The sequence below is a fragment of the Eubalaena glacialis genome, chromosome 20 (genome assembly GCF_028564815.1).
Source record: "Eubalaena glacialis isolate mEubGla1 chromosome 20, mEubGla1.1.hap2.+ XY, whole genome shotgun sequence".
Classification (NCBI taxonomy): Eukaryota; Metazoa; Chordata; class Mammalia; order Artiodactyla; family Balaenidae; genus Eubalaena; species Eubalaena glacialis.
In genome coordinates this window covers 49,032,064-49,039,228 of record NC_083735.1, presented here as the reverse complement: position 1 = coordinate 49,039,228, position 7,165 = coordinate 49,032,064, and the positions used below count along the sequence as shown (strand labels likewise).

The 7,165-nt window shown below is 43.9% G+C and overlaps 1 protein-coding gene across 6 annotated transcripts in view; it reads left to right on the top strand.

Annotated features, from left to right (window-relative positions):
• The first annotated feature begins 2,186 nt into the window (after nucleotides 1–2,186).
• LOC133081433 (arylamine N-acetyltransferase 1-like) overlaps nucleotides 2,187–7,165 on the top strand; it is a 59,942-nt gene continuing 54,963 nt past the window's right edge. For 4 of the 6 annotated variants that reach the window (XR_009698813.1, XR_009698812.1, XR_009698814.1 and 1 more), the window contains exons 1-2: nucleotides 2,188–2,240; nucleotides 5,632–5,817. The gene's annotated coding sequence lies outside the window, so the exon portion shown is untranslated. Of the gene's footprint in view, nucleotides 2,241–3,982; nucleotides 4,020–5,631; nucleotides 5,818–7,165 lie in introns of those variants that run through there. The other 2 variants (XM_061177561.1, XM_061177563.1) reach the window with 2 other exon arrangements.

Here is a 7,165-nt window from a genome sequence, read left to right as displayed (position 1 = left end):
TTCAGATGGCCACCCCGATCCCAGGCCTACATCCTCTGGTGTCCCTGCCCTCAGACCCCAGGATCCATGACTCTGGTCTTACTCTCCCTTAGCCACAAGCCTCCTGACTTCAGGTTTCTGAAACAATTCTTGCTGGAGATCCTCAAGGGCCTCTGTTACTTTGGCTAGAATGATGGAAGCAATCTCAGAATTTCAAACTTGCCATCTGGATCTTAATTCCAGGTGTCACATTTCCCAGGATCAGGGGACAATAGCCCTACTCCATTGGATGAAGCCTTTCCACAATTTCTGTCAAAATGACCTAGGCCCAGACCTGCATTCTGAGATTATATCCTTCTCCAGCAATATTTTTCTAGCAAGATGTCCTCTGCTATCCATCCTTCATCTCTGCTGTGCCCTGGCTACTATGGCAGAAGAGTGCTTCTTCGACACCTTGCCATTTAATTCACCACCAGTAAATGTGATGGGTCAATAGGAATATGAAGTGATGCTCAAACTTACTAGGAATCAGAGAAGTGCAGATGAGAATTACACTGAGCTATCACCTTAGACACATGAGATTGGCAGACATTTGAAGGTTGCTAACTGAAAGTATCAACCAGGATATGAGGAAAGCAGGAAACTTTCTACACAAGAGGACAGAAATGCTTAATGAAATTAAGTACACAAGAGGACAGAAATGCTCAATGAAATTAAGTACACTGATGCACTGTTCTCTAGCACATTCCATTCCTGATGTCTATCCAAGCAAAGTCCTCATGTCCATCTACAGGGCACAAGTAGGAAAGTGCTGATTACAGTGGTGTTTGTAGTAACCAGGAGTTGGCAGCAACCTAAGTGTCCTTCACCAGTGGTACCGGTAGGTTAAATGGTTTTAGGTTGGTTTCCTCCAAAACCAGACCCTGAGATGAGGATTTGCATTCAAGTAGCTTACTTGGGAGGTGATTTAAGGAAGTACCACCATGGGAGTAGGAAAGTGAGGCAGCGGCTCTCTGAGACTCAATGAAGGATACATGATCGGCAGGTTACCTCAGAGAACAATGGAAGCTTCCTCTCACTGGAGAACATAGGGAGGCAGTGCTGGCCATGACCCCAGAGTAACCCCACCTGAGTAGGTGGAACACAGGGGCATTTATGCCCCCACTCACATTTTCCGGGCTGAGTGGTGTTCCAGGGCCACTAGTTGCAGGTCCATCTGGATGGCCAAAGCACAGGCCAAGAGAAAGCCTTCAGGTAGAGAGTCCCAAGTTCATGCAGCATAATACAGGAGGCATGGACTAGAACTGTTAGTGCCAAAGAGAGAGCACAAGGCAATACTTGTGTCATGAAGATGGTTTTAGAAATGGGGGGGTGTTGGAGGAATTAGGAGATAGGAATTGACATATATACACTATTGATACTATGTGTAAAATAGATAACTAATGAGAACCTACTGTATAGCACAGGGAACTCTACTCAGTGCTCTGTGGTGACCTAAATGAGAAGGAAATCCAAAAAACAGGGGATATATGTATATGTATAACTGATTCACTTTGCTGTATTGTATAAACGAAAACAATATTATAAAACAACTATACTCCAATAAAAATTTTTTTTAATTATAAAAAGAAATAAAGTATAGAGGGAAGTTCATTAGAAACAGCAAGAGTGATAGACCTATATCATTAACATAAATTAAAAATACATGCAGAAACAAAAGCACATTATATATGTTGCACTCATAACTTATATGTGGACAAATTGAGGACACATTATACAGTGCCTCAGGGTGGAGTGGTGAATGGGACTGAAGATGGGGAAGAAAAATAGAAATTTAGGGGCCTCATGGAAATTCATGAGGAAATGCTGTCATAACCTGGGGGAGAGATTTAAAATATCCATCTCCTTCTGCTCCTCTAGGTTAATGAACCTGCTTTTCCTGGACCCCCTTAAAACCCTAACCTCCCACGTTACACTTAGGATATCTGGATTCAGCCTCCCTAAGAGTAGGAACTGTATGGATTACAAGGTCACTCCACTCTCAGCCTGGTGCCAGGTCTCACCAGAGTACATTTGAACAAGAGGTGCACAAGGACAACCCAAGTTCCCACGACTACATTTCCCAGAGCTCCCTGGTGATTCTAACTAGATTCAAGGGGTGGAGCAGTTTGCAAACCAGTGAGGTTTCTTCCTGTGCTTGTCCAGGAAGTGGGAGGATGGCAGTCAGCCCGGTTCCTGGTTGTGGGCCCCAGGGGAGCTCGGTAAGTGACATGTTGTGCTTTGAAATCGGGGCTTAATCCTATTTCAAATGTGAGTCCAGGAGACTAGATACTACACAGACCCGAATGTCAGGTCCTAAGCCAGTTCAGAAAGTTTGGCTGACATATAACTTGAGTCCTTATGCTGTAATTACTGTACAGGATAATGGAGGAGATAACACACCCCAATTCAAACTGTCGGGGTTGATGCCGAAAGCTCAGCTTCTCTGTACGCCGGTGCCAAATCAGATCTTGGAGACAGAGTTTTGGGTGAAGTAGAAAAGGAGAGCTTTATTACTTCGTCAGGCAAAGGGGGACACAACAGCTCCTGCCTCGAAAAACTATGTGTCCCAACCCAGGAAGATTTGATAAGGAGTTTTATAACAATACTTCCCAAGGGTGGGGTTGTGGACAAGATAAGGATGTGTGCAGGGTCTCAGGTGGTCAGTCCCCTAATCTTGATGAGCTTCTCTGGTCCCTTTAATCTTGCTTCGGGTGGTTTCTTGGCTGCTCCTCCCTTGATTAGCAACTGTTCGAATCTGCCCTCTGGAACTCAGGGAAGGTCAAGGAGGCTGGAGTCTTGCCGACAAGAAATGGGGGACAAAAATAAGAGGCCAAGCCTCCATACCTGGGTGCCTCACAGGGCCCTGCTCAGTTTCAGGGTTAGAGTAACAGCCATGTGACATCCCAGGTGTGAGGACTTGGGCAGGTCATTTAAGCATCTCTAAAAGTCAGTTTATCCCTCAGAAAATTGGAGCTAATAAGAGAGCTTACTTTAAAAGTTTGTTGTGAGGATTAAAGTATATAAAATATAGCTAATGTGTACAACACGTGATTCAGGGGACAGGATTTCCCTCTTGGATAATTGAAACAGCAATGTCCACCTTCTCTATCCCCACCTGGGTGTGTCCCAAAGGGCCCAGTTAGTCCTGCCGTCAGCAAATTCATGATCACTCCTGCTCCTCCTGCATTAGCTGATCAGAAATTCTCTAATGATCATCCCCAAACTCCAGGGAGGCTGTGTTGCATTGTCTGCACAGTTTAAGGGAATTCTTGAGGACATTTTATCTTGATGGAAGGAAGACCCTAAGGGAAGGTCTCCAGGAGCCATAAATGACAAGAACCAGCTCTTTCACTGTCAGGCAGGCTGAGGACACCACTCCCTGAGCACAAATGTGCAGAATTCCACAGGAGAGAGGAGCCTGTGGAGGCTGACAGCCCCAGAGCAAGGGGTCTGTGGACTCTCCCCTCTGGACTTTGCTCCCTTGCCCTGGCCCGATGCCCACAACAACAACACGCCTGTTGGCTCTTCTTTGATGAACTGACCTTTCCCTTCCCCCAAGTCACAGTTTAGTTCCTCAGCCACAAAATGGCTGACCCCGCCCCCTCTCACTCAGAAGGAAGTTGTTAACTGCCAACTATGTATATAGCTGCATCCTGCCCATAGACTTATTTTGTTTGCCCTTTATAGGTTTAAATAGTTCAGAGCCAACTTTAAAAATAGGCAGATTTCACCCACAACTCTGAGTTTCTGCTCCTCAAGAGGGGGAAAAAAAGAGAAACAGAAACATTCAGAACTTCCTGCTGCCTGGGTGTAACTTTTTTTTTTGGCTCTTTTCCATTGGCCTTCTGTGCACTAAGCACTGTGAAGGATGGTCTGTGGGCACGGCTTGCCTGGCAACTTCTCTTGTTTTCATCCAGCAGATCACTGGGCTGGCCACTTGTCCCTGGGGGTGGGTTGGGTTGTGGTGTCCTTGCAGTGAGCCTCGGCACCAAAAAAAGGTAAGTAAAGGGAAGGGATGGGAAGGGAAGGGAAAGGGAAGGAGAGGAAAAGAAAATCACAGCATATAGAATGAAAAGCCACTTAGAAGCACCTCTTAAAATTCTACTATTCATTTGGACAGTTCTATTGTTAGGCATATACCCAATGAATTGAAAACAGATACAGAAAAAAGTACTTGACCACAAATGTTCTCAGCAGCACTGTTCACAACAGCCGAAGGTGGAGCGGGCATAGAGACAGGACGTAGACTGGTGGTTGCCAGAGGCTGGAGGAAATGGGGAATAACTGCTTCATGAGTCTGGGGTTTTACCAGGGGTAGTGAGATATTTTGGAACTAGATAGAAGTCGTGGTTGCACAAAGTTGTGAATGTACCAAATGACACAGAATTGTTCACTTTAAATGGTTTATTTAGGTCACGTGAATTTCACATCAATTTTTAAAAATCTGTTCAGTCATGACAGATATGCTGGCAGTAGGTACAGAAGGTTCCACCTCTGTCCAAACGTGTATTTATGCTGCTTGTAGCCCTGAGTGTGACATCAGCATTTCACTCCCTTCCCCTGGGCCCTCATTTTAGTTCCTGAAGCATAAAACAGAGGACTCCATTCCTTCCCTCAAAAGGAGGTTTTTTTTTTTTTTTTTACTATCAACTCCCTAGTACTTCTGTCCCAGAAACTTATTTTGTTTGGCTTTTCTATCTTCAGCTGAGCAGCTGTGTTCCTTTAGATTGTCTCTCTGGGCCTGCTTGGTAGTCCTCACAATACCTGCCTGACTCTGCAAGCTTTAGCTCAGAGCCCTGGTTGAGCTGCAGGCCTTCAGTACATAAAGCCCTGTTGTCCAATGGCCTCTGAGCAGGGCTAGCCTAACAGCTCCCTTTCCATCCAGAAATCAAGCAGATGCCCACCTGCCCTGGTGTCAGGGTGGGTTGTAGTGTCAATCCAGTGTGATGCCATGTCCTTCACTGAGACAGAGAAAAGGAAAAAGAAGGAAAAGGATAGGAAATAAAACACAAACATACCACACACACACACACACACACACACACACAAAGAAAAGCCACTCACTAGCACTCCTTAAGGCTCTTTTATTCAGTCATGCCAGAAGTGCAGGAAGTAGGTATAGAAGATTTCATCTCAGTCCATAACTGTACTTGTGGTGGCAGCATCTCAGGGGTGAACTACCTCTGGATCAACCTGTTTTTAATTCTTCTATTTTAGGCTTTTGCTTACAACTTTATTTGGGGAACGAATAAGGGTTTCTTTAGTTGAAAAATAAAAAAATAAAATAATAAAAATGAAATAAAATAAGATAAAATAAAATAAAATAGAAAAACACTGCTATACATGAAAGAGGTAGAGACCCTAGACTGGGAGCTGGACAATGAGTTCTTCATATTGACCTGCTCTCCAGGGCTACATCAAAAAGGTAATTTGTAACTGAAGTACCATGTCACTTAGGGGTAAATCACAGCAGCCAGTTGACTATTGAACATTGACCATTCAACAAAATAACAAGCATTCATTTGGTGACAGAAGAAGTCTCTTTTGCCTGATTTTCAAGGCCCTCTGGAAGTTGCCTCATCTTGTACATCTTACCTTTCTTTCACACAGCTCTCCAAAATGACCACTGATACGACTTGTCAGGTTCCCCAGATTTAGAAGCTGAGGCCAGGACCATGTGCAAGTGGCTTATGATGTGCTCCTGGGAGAACTCCAGTGTCAGCCTGAATGTGAATTATAACTCAAAGTCTTTCCAGACTCAAGGCAAGGCAGCTGGGTTTTCAGAACATCTCACCAGTAAGTCACTGATACAGGGCTGCCCTGGCAGGACATGAAGTCCCTGGCACTTCCAATTTTCACATAGGAAGGCAAAGCAGCTCCAAGAACCCCCACGAAGTCTTCCAAAGAGTCCACAATGCAGCTCCTTAAGCACAAGGACACAGAAGATATGCTAGTCAGAGGCACAGAAAAAGCGGTCAAAGACATCTAAAGGCTTCTGGGTGACTTACAGACAGCATTCTCCCCACATTAGCCTCAGTCCTGAATCCTCACCAATGCCATGTGCCCTCTCAAGGTACCCTGAGCATGTTCTGTTCTTTACCCTCTGTACCTGAGGCAGAAGTCTATAGGTCTGATGGTTTCCATTACATCACATTTTAAAAATGTTTTTAAACTACTTTAGCCAAATTCTCATAACATTTCTACTCTTTGTTCTATATTAAAAGGAAACTATTCCTTATATATAGTTCTGTCTCCACCTTTGATTTCTTTCTTGAATATAGTTTAGGTGAGATGTCTGGCTGGAGTGGAGCTTGGACTCCTCAATCTTTCCAGTGAATACGAGGGAAGATGACTGATGACAGGAGATACTTTAATGGCTGATCTTCTGTATATCGGTGGTTCTGACACCATACATTAAGAACACTGCCTTATTTTCCTACCCCAATATCCCCAATTATACTTTACACATAAAGGAAGACCGTGTGCTACCATTACGTATTGGTCTTTGCTATGTTTGGTAATTCTTGTAGTAGCAATCAGGGACATAGAACATGATTCACCCCTCCTAACTGATCCTATGGCAACTAATCATCTGATTGGTTCCTTCTGAGCCCCCTTGTGCTGGCTTCCACAACCTCCAGGCTCAGAACCCATCAGTGTTGCTGTCATTTCCTGTGGTTGCACTTGCTACACCCTCCCCTATGCAACTCAGATGCCCCCTTTACTCTTCAGTCCTTTCCCTTCTCTTTTGTGATTTTTAGGTACTTTTCACAACTCATGTAACACTAAACTATCTTTCTGTTTTCAAAGGAAGTCACAATATACATTTTACTATCTCTTCTATTATTTCTAGAGTTCGGTCCAGGAGAAAGGAATTTCTGAGACTTCTGAATTAAAACTGAACATCAACTTGCTTCCATTTGCTTAGAAATGTTTTAAGTGCCTTTCTGGGAGTTCTCAGTAGATGCTCTAAGTGTGTTCTTTATATATCCCTTGAGTCTTCTCTAATATTAATCATGAAGCTGAAAGGAAAGGACATATCTGCACAGAAATGCTATATATCAAGAAATAAGGCTAGTTGTGTTTTCAGTTAGCTATTTTCCTGGCAACTGTTTTCTAAGTTTTGCCAGTATTTCACTGTGAA